We start from the raw sequence: 15,651 nt of genomic DNA on the forward strand, positions 1-15,651 counted from the left end.
CACATTTGATTGGAAAATCATAGTGTAACAACCTGGAATGACACTTTATGTGTGGTGTTGGAGTTGTCCGACTTTTTGTGTGGCTGTAAACGCATCACTGGCTAAGTGCCATATGTGCATGTGTTGGCGCAAGTGAGAAAGAGCGAGCGGCTGCTGTTGATATAACAAAGTTGCTTTTGCTCTGGTTTGTACTGCAGACAATGACCAGTTTTGCAAGATATCATTTTTTTTACTAGTGTTTTGGTGATGTGTTTATGGCCGACAATAAAAAGTTTTGCTCAGTAAAGTGATCGATGGAATTCATGTCCTCAAAGCGTCTCGACAGACGTTACAATATTTGAACAATGATGATGAAACATGTTTTCTCTGTCGTGTCCGTGTCGTGTCGAAAATGTATTTGATTTTGTGCGTGGCATAGATTTGCCGTGCGCAGAGGACACTTGAGCAGTGCGCAATTGCACAGGCGCGCACCTTAGAGCAGTGGTTCTCAAATGGGGGTACGTGTACCCCTGGGGGTACTTGAAGATATGCCAAGGGGTACGTGAGATTTTTTAAAAATATTCTAAAAATAGCAACAATTCAAAAATCCTTTATAAATATATTTATTGAATAGTACTTCAACAAAATATGAATGTAAGTTCATAAACTGAACATCAAATCAAGTAGGCTATTCCATTCAGTACAATGCAACAATGCAACAATGCAATATTCAGTGTTGACAGCTAGATTTTTTGTGGACATGTTCCATAAATATTGATGTTATAGATTTATTTTTTTGTGAAGAAATGTTTAGAATTAAGTTTATGAATCCAGATGGATCTCTATTACAATCCCCAAAGAGGGCACTTTAAGTTGATGATTACTTCTATGTGTAGAAATCTTAATTTATAATTGAATCACTTGTTTATTTTTCAACAAGTTTTTAGTTATTTGTATATCTTTTTTTCCAAATAGTTCAAGAAAGACCACTACAAATGAGCACTATTTTGCACTGTTATACAATTTAATAAATCAGAAACTGATGACATAGTGCTGTCTTTTACTTCTCTATCTCTTTTTTTCAGCCAAAAATGCTTTGCTCTGATTAGGGGGTACTTGAATTAAAACAATGTTCACAGGGGGTACATCACTGAAAAAAGGTTGAGAACCACTGCCTTAGAGGGAACATTGCTGTCAATTCTCTTGTATACTCTTTCATTCTAGACTTCTAGAGTGTTTGATTATCACATCACTCTAAATGTATAGACTATAAAGTTCACAAACATAAAGAGGGATCCTAGTGGGCCAGGCCAATCTTTCCTTATCTCTAAACTAAAACTGGGGAAATGTGTAGAGTGTTCTGGGCTTCAGACATGATTTTGTGTCAGAATTCCTTGAGGAAAAAATGCCTGGTTACGCTTTGTGTATGTAGTGTGTGTCTTCCTTGGTTTACAGCTATGTTGTTATTATGCTGTTTGTTACTTATGTATGTTATGTTGCAGCTATTTAAAATAGTTTTGTCAATTTGTTCTGGCCAGAAACAAATTGGCCCTTTGAAACATATCTTTGTCTTTGTGTGTTTTATGTAGACCACGTTGCTTAGCAGAGTTCAGTGATGCAAATGCATGTCAAGTTGATCAACAGATTGTATTATTCTCCACTGCAATAACAGTACTGACATGAAGGCATACTTGCCAACCTTGACACCTCCAATACCGGGAGGTGGGGGGCCTTGGTCGGGGGTGGGGGCGTGGTTGGGGCGGGGGGCGTGGTTAAGAGGAGAGTATATTTACAGCTAGAATTCACCAACTCAAGTATTTCATATATATATATATATATATATATATATATATATATATATATATATATATATATATATATATATATATATATATATATATATATATATATATATATATATATATATATATATATATATTTTATTATATATATATAAATAAAATAAATACTTGAATTTTAGTGTTCATTTATTTACACATACACACACACACAACACTCATCTACTCATTGTTGTACTTGAAAGTACAATGCTTTGTTAAGGGTTGAATTGTCCATCCTCTTTCTATTCTCTGTCACTATTTTTCTAACCATGCTGAACACCCTCTCTGATGATGCATTGCTGTGTGGCACGCACAAAAGTGCTTTCATCAAATGCAGGAGAGTGTGGAATCTTCCATCTCTCCCTAGCATGGCCCAAAACCGGTCAATCCTTGCTTCCTGGGGAATATCTTCCCTGGCAAGCAATTGGTACTCCAGTACTTGTACCCGGAGGCTGGTCAGGTCCAATCGCAGCTGCGGCAGCCTTTTTTTTTGGGGGGCGTTGCCTCCAGCTCCGGCTTAATTTGTTTTGTTGGGAGAAAATCTCTGTCGGGAGGTTGTCGGGAGAGGCGCTGAATATCGGGATTCTCCCGCTAAAAACGGGAGGATTGGCAAGTATGCATGAAGGCTAAAAGGGCATTATTGGGAGCCTTAAAAAAAAAGAAGAAAAAAAGAAGTACCGTATTTCCTTGAATTGGCGCAGGGAATATAGTATTCGCACATCTAGAATTACTGCCGGGTCAAACTCGTTTCTCAAAATAATTAACGCATGCTTGGCCTTATCGCCGGTTCATTATTAACGCCGGATCAAATTCGTTTCGCAAAATATTAATTTTATTATCACATGTCTATAATTTTCGCCGGGTCAAACTCGTTTCGCAAAATATTTAGCATATGTCTAGAACTTCCGTCGGGTCAAATTCGTTACGTCACGAGTGACGATTTACCTGTCCTCATTTTCAAAATGGAGGAAGCTGATTTCAGTAGTTTGCAATCGCACAAAGGAAAAAAGATAGAGTTATTCAGTAGGATTTAAGGTCCAAGCTATTGAATACCGGTACGGTATGCTAAAAAGAACAGTAAGCAGCTATGTTTTATTAATATACCGTAGCTGCGTGTGTCAAATACGGTATGAGTCATTAAATGACTCCCGCCTCCTGGTGGTAGAGGGCGCTAGTGATCCTTCTTGCGACTTCGGGTACTGCAGAAGAAGTGACAACACGCAGCAACAGATGGTCTTTTTTTCTCTCTCGCCTGAACTTTTAACATGGAGGATTACATACCGGTATCTAAAATAAAACAGTTTTCTAAACTGGACTTTCAATCGAAGCAGGAGGTAATAATTAAAGGAATATCTCCATCGAGACAGAGAGACTTTTAAAACTGAAGAAAGAAAATAAGGAAGACTTCTATAAACAAGTTGTCGATGCTTTTGGTCAGAAGGAGCTGCAAATGGACTCCATTTATAAGTACAGGTAAGACCATAATAACGTTTTTTTTTATTAAATATGCTTTTCATGATGGTAGGCTTACATCACACTCAAAGCGCACGCCTAAATTTACCGCATTCCTTTTGGTAAACGCCGGAGTGAGAAGAGGTTTTAAAATAATTACCGCATGCACGGCCATTCCGCAGGCTTCCGGTAAACGCCGGAGTGACAGGAGGTTTTAAATTAAAGGCCTACTGAAATGAATTTTTTTTATTTAAACGGGGATAGCAGATCCATTCTATGTGTCATACTTGATCATTTTGCGATATTGCCATATTTTTGCTGAAAGGATTTAGTACAGAACAACGTCGATAAAGTTCGCAACTTTTGGTCTCTGATAAAAAAAACCTTGCCCCTACCGGAAGTAGCGTGATGACGTTGTCAGTTGTTCACTCCCTCATATTTTCCTATTGTTTTCAACGCAGCTAGAGCTATTCGGACCATTACCCCAATAATTTGAGCGAGGATGAAGGATTCGTGGATGAGGAACGTTAGAGTGACGGACTAGAATGCAGTGAAATACTTTTTTTTTTTCGCTCTGACCGTAACTCAGGTACAAGCTGGCTCATTGGATTCCACACTCTCTCCTTTTTCTATTGTGGATCACGGATTTGTATTTTAAACCACCTCGGATACTATATCCTCTTGAAAATGAGAGTCGAGAACCCGAAATGAACATTAACAGTGACTTGTATCTCCACGACAATACATCGACGAAGCTCATTAGCATTAGCTACGAGCTAACGTGATAGCTACGAGCTAACGTGATAGCATCTGTCTCAACTGCAGATAGAAACAAAATAAATAAATCCCTGACTGGAAGGATAGACAGAAGATCAACAATAGTATTAAACCATGTACATGTAACTACACGGTTAATAGATCTCAGCCTGGCAAAGCTTAACAATACTGTTGCTAACGACGCTAAGGCTAACTTAGCAACTTAGCAACCGGACCTCACAGAGCTATGATAAAAACATTAGCGCTCCACCTACGCCAGCCAGCCCTCATCTGCCCAGCTCATCAACACCCGTGCTCACCTGCGTTCCAGCGATTGACGGCACGACGAAGGACTTCCCCCGATCATCCGTGCGGTGGCCGGTTAGCATCGGCTAGCATCGGCTAGCGCGTCTGCTATCCAAGTGAGTAATCCTTGTTGTGTTGCTACAGCCGCCACTATACAACGATCCCACCTACACGTTCTTCTTTGCAGCCTCCATTGTTCATTAAACAAATTGCAAAATTTTCACCAACACAGATGTCCAGAATACTGTGGAATTATGAAATGAAAACAGAGCTTTTTTGTATTGTATTCAATGGGGTACCAATACTTCCGGTTCAATGATTGACGTCACGCGCATACTCATCCTCCGAAGGCTTTTTCAACCGGAAGTGTGGCGGGAATTTTAAAATTGCACTTTATAAGTTTACCCGGCCGTATTGGCATGTGTTGCAATGTTAAGATTTCATCATTGATATATAAACTATCAGACTGTGTGGTCGGTAGTAGTGGGTTTCAGTAGGCCTTTAATTAGCGCCCCTGCAGCTATTCAAGGAAATACGGTACCTAATAGTTACTTTTCACAGTAACGCATTACTTTTTGGTGTAAGTAACTGAGTTACTTTTGAAATAAAGTAACTAGTAACTGTAACTAGTTACTGGTTTCCAGTAACTAACCCAACACTGTGTGTATATATATATATATATATATATATATATATATATATATATATATATATATATATATATATATATATATATATATATATATATATATATATATATATATATATATCATAGCATAGTTTTATTGATGCTCATTACAGAGAAAACTTGCTCACAAAGATATGTAGTTTCCCATACACTTTAGCGAAAAAATAGGAGGATGATTATTTTTCTTGGAACACTCTGCTTCCACTTTTCGCTTTTTGCACAGAAACATTTTGTCAAAGCACGAGGTGTTCAAAGAAAAATACGTCAAATGGCAGAATTTACGTTGGGTCGAGGAGGAGGAGCCGCAGCCCCACTTTACTGTGTACCTCTTGCTTTCTCGGCTTGCGTATAAACCATTAGCTTGCCTAACAGAATTGCTATTGGTACATCCAGTGGACACATTAACAGCAGCAGTTCCTTTCATTTAAAAATAAAGCTCATTTCCACTTACCGTATTTTTCGGACTATAAGTTGCAGTTTTTTTCATAGTTTGGCCGGTGGTGCGACTTGTACTCAGGAGCGACTTATGTGTGGAATTATTAACACATTACCGTAAAATATCAAATAATATTACTTAGCTCATTCATGTAAGAGACTACACGTATAAGATTTCATGGGATTTAGCGATTAGGAGTGACAGATTGTTTGGTAAACGTATAGCATATGTTATAGTTATTTGAATGACTCTTACCATAATATGTTACGTTAACATACCAGGCACGTTCTCAGTTGGTTATTTATGCGTCATATAACGTATACTTATTCAGCCTGTTGTTCACTATTCTTTATTTATTTTAAATTGCCTTTCAAATGTCTATTCTTGGTGTTGGGTTTTATCAAATACATTTCCCCAAAAAATGCGACTTATACTCCAGTGCGACTTATAGATGTTTTTTTCCTTCTTTATTATGCATTTTTGGCAGGTGCGACTTATACTCCGGTGCGACTTATACTCCGAAAAATACGGTAGCTAACTCATCTCGCTAGCCGGATTAAACCAGTTAGCGGGCCTGATCCGGCCCACGGGCTGCATGTACATCCCTGCTGTAAGCTTTATGTGCTGATTTGACTGACATATACAGTCGTGGTCAAAAGTTTACATACACTTGTGAAGGACATAATGTCATGGCTGTCTTGAGTTTCCAATCATTTCTACAACTCTTATTTTTTTGTGATAGAGTGATTGGAGCACATACTTGTTGGTCACAAAAAACATTCATGAAGTTTGGTTCTTTTATGAATTTATTATGGGTCTACTGAAAATGTGACCAAATCTGCTGGGTCAAAAGTATACATACAGCAATGTTAATATTTGGTTACATGTTTCTTGGCAAGTTTCACTGCAATAAGGCGCTTTTAGACCCATAATAAATTCATAAAAGAACCAGACTTCATGAATGTTTTGTGACCAACAAGTATGTGCTCCAATCACTCTATCACAAAAAAATAAGAGTTGTAGAAAGTATTGGAAACTCAAGACAGCCATGACGTTATGTTCTTTACAAGTGTGTGTAAACTTTTGACCACGACAGTATACACAATGAGTAGAGAAGAACCGTAGCAGAACAAGATTGGTTGACATTGATGTCTACGACAGAATACAGTGTTTTGTTGTAGTAGATAATTCAAAACAGTAGAGCAGCAATATTGAACTAAATCGTTTTAAGGGCCACATTACCAAAAAGTTAAAAACCTGACTTTTCTCTTCACGAGTGTTATTGTGTATATTCCGAAGAACCGTCGTCCTCTACAGTGCACTTTTGGTTTGGTCTATTTGTTTTGTCAGAGTTACAAAAGCACCCTGCTGTTTTTAAGAACCTCCTGCAAAAAAAAAAAAGCTGCTCAAAGATCCCCTCTGAAATACGTGAACGACATAAATCATGAAAAAAAATGTGTAACTGCCAAAATGAGAGGACTTAAAGGGGTGCCTTGAGGAAGGCCTCAGTTATGTAAACCACCAATGTGGCCCCAGTGTTCTCTGTTTACGAGCAAGGTTCTAATGTCAACGCAAGAATCTGCCAATGTGTTTACAGTGGTCCAAGATCCTCTATACAACAGGATCACTCTAGTGTTTTTAGGAATTTTCTGCAAAAGTGTTTGTCTCTCAAGTTTTGAACTGAACTCGGGGCCATTATGGTGTCTTTCCGGCTTGACGGCTTTGGACCATGGGCTTCCAGTTGACTAGCCCTGCATTAGAGCATTCCAGTCTCAGAGGATCTTTGGCTGATGTTTTTGTAGTAGATCATTAAAACAGACTAGGGATCCATGTTCAGGGGACTAGTTGAATCAAGAGCGATGTAATGCAGTACTCGTCAACTAAAGGGCTGTGACACATCTCACATCCCAGTCAAATTTGATGATGTATCTTACCTTCTCGTAGTAACGAAGCTCATAGTCCAGTATTATACCATTGGGCTGCTCTGGTTGCGGCCATGATAGTGTGAAACTACTCATGGTGGAGCTGATCTGGTGCAGGATGGGAACAATGGAAGGAGCTGTAAGGGGAAAAAAAAACAAAAAACAAAAGATCAAACCACCTTTTAGAGGATTTTCTGGTAACAGGAAGTACTATAACTTTTACAAACACTGTCTGATACAATCAGTCTGTTTTAAATGGCCGGTAATCACACAGCCACCATGCAGGAGCTTGGATTACACGTGCAAGGCAGCACGCCAGACGATTCATTGGAGCCACAGGAGTAAGTTAGAAGTGGAAGTGAATGTATGATGTTATCACAAAATTAACATACCACTGCAGGGTAGATAATAATGTAATGACATTTCTGTCAGTCGTACCATAAATCATTTCATTTATAATAAATGCATTTATATGCTAAACATCAATCATTTGATTAATTTAACAAGTAAAAACAATGGTTAAAATGGTTTCCTTAAAGGCCTACTGAAATGAATTTGTTTTATTTAAACGGGAATAGCAGATCCATTCTATGTGTCATACTTGATCATTTCGCGATATTGCCATATTTTTGCTGAAAGGATTTAGTAGAGAAAATCGACGATAAAGTTCGCAACTTTTGCTCGCTGATAAAAAAAAGCCTTGCCTGTACCGGAAGTAGCGTGACGTCACAGGAGCTAGTATTCCTCACAATTCCCTGTTGTTTACAATGGAGCGAGAGATTCGGAGCGACAAAGCGACGATTACCCCATTAATTTGAGCGAGGATGGAAGATTCGTAGATGAGGAACGTTACAGTGAATGACTAGAGAGGCAGTGATGGATGTATCTTTTTTCGCTCTGACCGTAACTTAGGTACAAGCTGGCTCATTGGATTCCACACTCTCTCCTTTTTCTATTGTGGATCACGGATTTGTATTTTAAAGCACCTCGGATACTATATCCTCTTGAAAATGAGAGTCGAGAACGCGAAATGGACATTTAAAGTGACTTTTATCTCCACGACAATACATCGGTGACACACTTAGCTACTGAGCTAACGTGCTAGCATCGTTCTCAAATGAAGATAGAAACAAAAGAAATAAACCCCTGACTGGAAGGATAGACAAAAGATCAACAATACTATTAAACCATGGACATGTAAATACACGGTTAAAAATTCTCAGCCTGGTAAGGCTTAACAATGCTGTTGCTAACGACACTAAGGCTAATTTAGCAACTTAGCAACCGGACCTCACAGAACTATGATAAAAACATTAGCGCTCCACCTACGCCAGCCAGCCCTCATCTTCCCATCAACAGCCGTGCTCACCTGCGTTCCAGCGATCGGCGGCGCGACGAAGGACTTCATCCGTGGGTTTGGCGGCAAGCATCGGCTAGGCGTAGTAAGTAGTCCTTGTTGTGTTGCTGTAAGTATTGTACTTAGCCGCTAATACACCGATCGATCCCACCTACAACGTTCTTCTTTGCACCCTCCATTGTTCATTAAACAAATTGCAAAAGATTCACCAACACAGATGTCCAGAATACTGTGGAATTTTGTCGAAGAAAACAAGAGGTTTTTGTATCGGGTCGATGGGGTACAACCACTTCCGTGGATTTTGTGACGTCGCGCGCATAAATCATATCCAAAGGAGTTTTTCAACCGGAAGTGTGGCGGGAATTTTAAAATTGCATTTTATAAGTTAACCCGTATTGGCATGTGTTTCAATGTTAAGATTTCATCATTGATATATAAACTATCAGACTGCGTGGTCGGTGGTAGTGGGTTTCAGTAGGCCTTTAAGGTTAGCTTTTTTTGTAATTTCTCTTCCCAGGAATGGTAATGAAAAAAAGTTACAATTGAGTTGAAAAATGTATAATTTGCCAAGAGGCAAAGTGTACATTCAAGAAGATTTTCTGCGTCACATGTTTTGCAACAATTTAATGTGAACAACGTGCAGACTGTTGATTAACCCCACTAGTCTACAATTTCCAGTTCATTCCAAAATGTTGTCCATTAGTCTGTCAACTCTCCATCATGCCTGCACTCTTTGGGGGCTGCTTTATTGAACAGAGGGAAGCAGTCATCCATACTGTGTGTGTGTGTGTGTGTGTGTTGTCATGGTGGTAGCAAATATAATCTCCTTGTCTGACTTGGACTGTAGGAACTAAGTTGTATAGTTCTAACAAGAAGTACTTCAAATTGTTTTCTTTTCACACATTTTGATTTACGGACTCATTTTCTTCCTTTTCCCCTGAAAAATACGGTGTCATATTGGACGGCAGAATGAATTACCCCATCTTTATCTCTTGGCAGACAGTCACACTTGTGACATTTTCGGATCCAGTGCCTGCCTTGTCACGGCTGACAGAAGCATCAAGGCAGTTAAATAACATGGACCCTCTGCGTGTGAGGAGAAAAATTACATTTTCTAATCTATTTGTTGTGAAATCTAGGCAGGTTGTCAGGTTCCTAAATGTCACAGACTCACCATAGATGTCATGAACATAGCAGGCAAGATTGGTCAGATGAGCTAGCTAGCAGACTGTGCCATTTGTTTACAACTGAATGGAATGCTAACATGGGGGATTCCGACTATTTTGGACTGCCAGCAGTCGATCCACAGCGATCGTACTGCAACACAATATCTCAATTCTAACGAGGGGAAATTACACTTCGACTGTCATTTGCTTTGACAGTAGCATTGCTCGTTTGCGTCAAAACAGTTGTTTTTCTCACTACAATAGGGAAAAACCATCCTTGCCCAAGCACACCCTCTTGGTTTTGGAGTATAAATATTTGGGGTTTTGGCACCAGCCGCTAGACTAGATCTGAATAATTTAAGTCTAAAAATAGATCTGACCAATCTAAGTCTGTGAGCAAGAACTAATGAAGCCTACTCGGATGAGAGGTGAAACATCTTGTAAGACAAACCAAACAGTCCAGTTGCGATCGATTGAATGCCCTGACACTAGCTACCATACTATTTTTATCTGCTTAATCGAAATAAACCACCTTATGAGAAGGTCAATGGCTTTCTACAGTATATAAATACGACCCTTTCCCAAAAATTTGAATATCATGGAAAAATGTATTTATTTCCATAAATCCATTCAAAACATGAAACTTCCATAGATTTTAGATTCAGGGCCCACAACCTAACCAAGTTCAAGTATTTAGTTGTTTATTTGTACATACTTAGTAACCTGACTCTCGCCAGATCCTTGGAGTTCGCAGAGCTCCACGCAAGAATCTGGGAGTTCTCAATAGAAGATGTATTTCAGAAGGCGGGGCCTTGTAAAAAAAAAATCATTGTATGTGATTGGATGAACCACTTGTCCGTGCTACTTCAACCACTTGGAAGAAACTAGGTTAATTTTCTGCCATGGTGATGAGGATTAGTATCTTAGAAGCGGCTTCACACTGTGGATAGACAAGGCGTTCGTCGCAGTCGACTCTCGTATTTGATCCGGTGTTTTGCCAAGACTAAGAATCGGCAAATGTAATCGTGTCTCCATAAGCGTGCATCCCTTGTGAAGGAATCTGTCACGTGAGTACAATTTGTAGACATATAAACACTGGGACACAGCTGTTGTAAACATCGACTGGGCTCGGCGGCTCATCCAGCGATCAGTTAAGAAAGGCAAATAACGGCCCCCATCCCCGACATCTCTACTAAATACGACACATGAGTATGCCTTAATACACCAATCTAAAAAGGGTAATTCAAAGATAAGTCCAATCAAACCTACTCATCGTCAAACAACTTGTGATCATACAAGTCAGTTTGATTAAAAAAAGTCAGAAGTGTGTCGTACTGAATGGCATGTGTCGGTGTTTGTATAAGAGATTGGAGAATCTCCAACCCGCCATCTGCAGCCAAAAAAGTCCAAGCTCTACATTTTGCAGCTATCAGTCACTTGGCTGTCTGCCTTTTTACTTGCTTGCTACTCAGGCCTCGTCGTTGCTCCACCTGGCCTCTACTTGCTATCTTTCCCAATAAGTCTTCTCTTACTCAAAAGACTGCAAATGGCATCCTCTCTCAACTTAATGTCCCTTTTTATCGAGCTCTTAAATAACTGCTCCATTTCTATTCCGTCTCTTCGCCCTCATAGAGCCATTCTACAACCATAGTAGTTCTGTCAAAGGAAAATAACTACAGATTCTTTGCTTCCAATCATTAGAACTAGATGAGCTATTTTATAACTCTAATTGGTGTAAATATTTCGAGACTGGAGGGCTTGATGACTGGGCTAAGATGCAAATGGAAACAAATATTTGGGTTCCGTGTATCTTGTCAGTGTGAAGGGATTCTGTGGCATCTGCCTCCCTTGGCTCTTGTCGCCCTCCGCCCCTCGCCAGAGAGTGTGAGGGCTGAGCGTCACCTTGCTGCACTTCAGCCTCTGAGGCTAGTTCACGCTCCAGTAAACAGGGTTAGGTCGGGCTGCCTGGGCCGCATTATCAATTACTGACCAGAGGCACAGCCTGTTCCTGACAGACCCCAAGGGAGGTGCATTCCGTGTCGAAATACCTGCAGAGGAAAAGGTTTGGGAATGCATTTGTGCCCTTTCATTTTTGCCTGACCACCACAAAACAACAGAAGGCTACGAGCTATTATATTTTCAGCATCAATATGGGTGCAATACGGGTCCATTTCTGTAGATTCTACACGATTTTACCCCATTGGTGAGACCAAAAAGCCTTTTGAAGCAGTACAGTTTAGTACACTGCATTTTTTGCTTTCCCTTTTAAAGGCCCCCAAAATATCTGACTTGTACTGCCACAATTTCAAATTTTTTTTATTAGGATACATTTTTTGGACCATGGGGCGCACCGGATTACAAGGCACACTGTCGATGAGCGTGTCTATTCTGTTGTATTTTCACACAAAAGGCGCACCGGATTATGAGGCACATTAAAGAGGTCATATTATGATTTTTTCCTTACATGTAAAACACTTCCTTGTGGTCTACAGAACATGGAATGGAGGTTCTTGTAGCACAGATTATGTTTTACTGACCATTTCCAAGCCGCTTTCTGACCGTCTGTTTTATGTATGTTATGTACGTGGCTCCACTTCAACTGCGTCTTCTTCTCGTCATCCTTGTCGTAGTTGTTAGCGCTTCCACAGCAAGTCTACTGACAAATTAAGTTCGAACTGTACACTACTTTGTATTAGAAATGGCAACAGTAGAGGATGAATGCCCCTACAACAAGAGGATAGAGGAAAAAAAGGAACTTCTTGACTATGGCACGAATGACAATAGCGAACGCGCACACATTTTCAGGACTTATGCAGTTCCAGAATACACATCAACAGGAACAAAAAAGGTAAGAAAAGTTAGTTTTGCATAATAGGGCAAAACAAAACACCAGATAATGTCTCCTAATAGGTACCTATTTGGGGTACTTCTACACACATCATAATTTTACCCGTATGTTGAAGCACAGTACGTCTGACTATGGTAGCTATAATGCTCCGATAATCCATATAAGGGCTGTGGCGTCGTAGCTTACCATAGTTGTACTAAAACATTTTGACAGACTTTTGAGCGCTGTGTAATGTTCTATATTTTCAGAATTTTGATTTGATTTGATTTAGATTTATTGGTCCCCGTTGGGGAAATTCATTTTCACTGCCGTACATTTAAACAATAGACATTACACATCACCAACAAAAATAACAAAAAGACATCATACATGACCAACACATTTACAGGCTTGTCAGACAGGTCGGCCGGGCCTGCTGTTTAGGGCGGCTTATATTCCGGAGCGACTTTTAATCGGAAAAATACGGTATACATCTCTATAGCCTGAAGGTATGACGATACATATTTGTCAGACAAGGGAACAGATACCATCTTACACTCTGGTCAATATAAATGGGAAAAAAATGGCCAATGATCGGCTTCGTCCAACCCGACCGATTGTGAGAATTGAATGTTAAACTATATAGTGCTGCTCTCCTGTGTGCAAAGCAGCAACATGTCTGTGTTAAGGGTGAGGTTCAGTCTAATGTCCCCTCCAAGTGTGTCCCCCACTGTCCCCCAGGGACATTGATGCTGACAATGATTGGTGACCGTGCTGTTCATTCCACGCCCCTCCCATCCATTCCTCCGCTGCTCTACTTTTTTATCTCGCCCAACTGGCTGCCACTGACTCTTAATACAGAGCTTGGCTCACTATTAATCAAAGCCAAAGACTCTTATTGTCTGGATATGACAGAAAGAAGAAGGGTTGGAAGTAAGAGAGAATGAATGAGGGAATAAAGGAACAAGTTAAGGAAGTGGGAAAATCCTCATTTTTTATTCGCAGATATTCTTAGGCCATTTCTACACTAAAGTCGTTTAACCCCTTAAACAAATAATTATTTAGCCTAAGCCCCGTTTCAGCCACACTAAACCAGCGTTTAAGGTCCCCCTCCTTGGACAAATTTTTACACGGGTAAGTCAGCCGTGTATTTCTTGAATCTCCGGCACTTAGCTTTGTATGGACTCATTGATCGTTTACAAACTGAGTTCGGAGAGGAAGTGACGCCAGAAAGACTGCACCCCACACAGGAAGTGACGTCAGAAAGACCGCGCCCCACACAGAAAGTAACGCCGGAAAGAACGCGCCACAGCGTGTTTCTTAACAACCGAAGCTAAAAAGATGGACGCTAGTCATCCAGACATGCTGTGTTTATCCTTCTTTTACATGTACAGACGCTTAAGGAAATCACAAATCAATACCTTAAGAGAAAGCGATTGCAGCTATTTTGGGTACAACACTTCTCAGACGGCAAGAGAACTTTCGCAACTGTGATTCCATTTACCGAAAAACTTGGTCCCTTCCTCCCGTAGATGTGATACAGGCAGTGTGTGACTAACAATATTGATTTATGGATGTGTCTGTTAAATGGCCAGGCAGCGTGCATGACTAACTCCGCCATTAGTGCCCAGCTGAAAGATGGAACCATCCCCTCGTGTCCCAAACAACTGCTGGAAGATGAAGATCCGGTCCCTTTTTTTTATTTTGGGTGACCCAGCTTATCCCCTTTGATTGATTGATTGATTGATTGAAACTTTTATTAGTACAATTGACCACTAAATGGTAACACCCGAATACGTTTTTCAACTTGTTTAAGTCGGGGTCCACAAAAATTAATTCATGGTACAAATATATACTATCATCATAATACAGTCATCACACAAGTTAATCATCAGAGTATATACATTGAATTATTTACATTATTTACAATCCGGGGGGTGGGATGTGGAGGGTTTGGTTGATATCAGCACTTCAGTCATCAACAATTGCATCATCAGAGAAATGGACATTGTAACAGTGTAGGTCTGACTTGGTAGGATATGTACAGCGAGCAGAGAACATAGTGAGTTCAGATAGCATAAGAACAAGTATATACATTAGAAATACATTTGATTATTTACATTTGGTTATTTACAATCTGGGGAGGTGGGATGTGGAAGGGGGAGGGTGTTAGTTAAGGGTGGAAGTTATGGTATGGTATTATTTGTATTTATTTTTTTTGTCATAAAAAATACAATCATGTGTGCTTATGGACTGTATCCCTGCAGACTGTATTGATCTATATTGATATATAATGTAGGAACCAGAAATATTAATAACAGAAAGAAACAACCCTTTTGTGCGAATGAGTGTGAATGAGTGTAAATGGGGAAGGGAGGTTTTTTGGGTTTGGTGCACTAAGCAATAATAACATAATCCTTACGTAGCACAATGAAATGTTTCATTTCTATGATATTAGAGGCTTCCTCGACCTTCTTGATCAAGTTAATTGGTAAGGCTATATATTACAAGAACACAACATGAGTCATTTAAAAAAATATATTTTCAATAGAACAGCAAGGACAGAGCGAACAAGCACATACATACATCCATCCATTTTCTACCGCTTGACCCTTTTGGGGTTGCGGGTGGTGCTGGTACATTTTGAAAATAATTATTGTAGTACCTCCCTCAGCTTATGAGTTCCCAAGTACACATGTTTTGTTTGGGATATGAGCTGTCTCTCAGCTAATAGTTACGTTATGCATCAGGTTAGCAAACATTTGGGCACGAGCCTCCCCGCTACTAGTTGGGGTAGCAAATGTCACAGTGGACCCCGTAAGATAGGACCAAAGCCTCCAGTGTCTGACTCGTAAGTACGTTAGATAATAGCTAGCAGGACTTACCTTACCATATTTTCCGGACTGTAGAGCCGCACCCAC

At 39.9% G+C, this 15,651-nt stretch overlaps 1 pseudogene; it reads right to left on the bottom strand.

Annotated features, from left to right (window-relative positions):
* Window positions 1–15,651, bottom strand: part of LOC133631212 (ephrin type-B receptor 1-like) — a 475,430-nt pseudogene that overhangs the window by 29,528 nt on the left and 430,251 nt on the right.

The sequence above is a fragment of the Entelurus aequoreus genome, linkage group LG16 (genome assembly GCF_033978785.1).
Source record: "Entelurus aequoreus isolate RoL-2023_Sb linkage group LG16, RoL_Eaeq_v1.1, whole genome shotgun sequence".
Classification (NCBI taxonomy): domain Eukaryota; kingdom Metazoa; phylum Chordata; class Actinopteri; order Syngnathiformes; family Syngnathidae; genus Entelurus; species Entelurus aequoreus.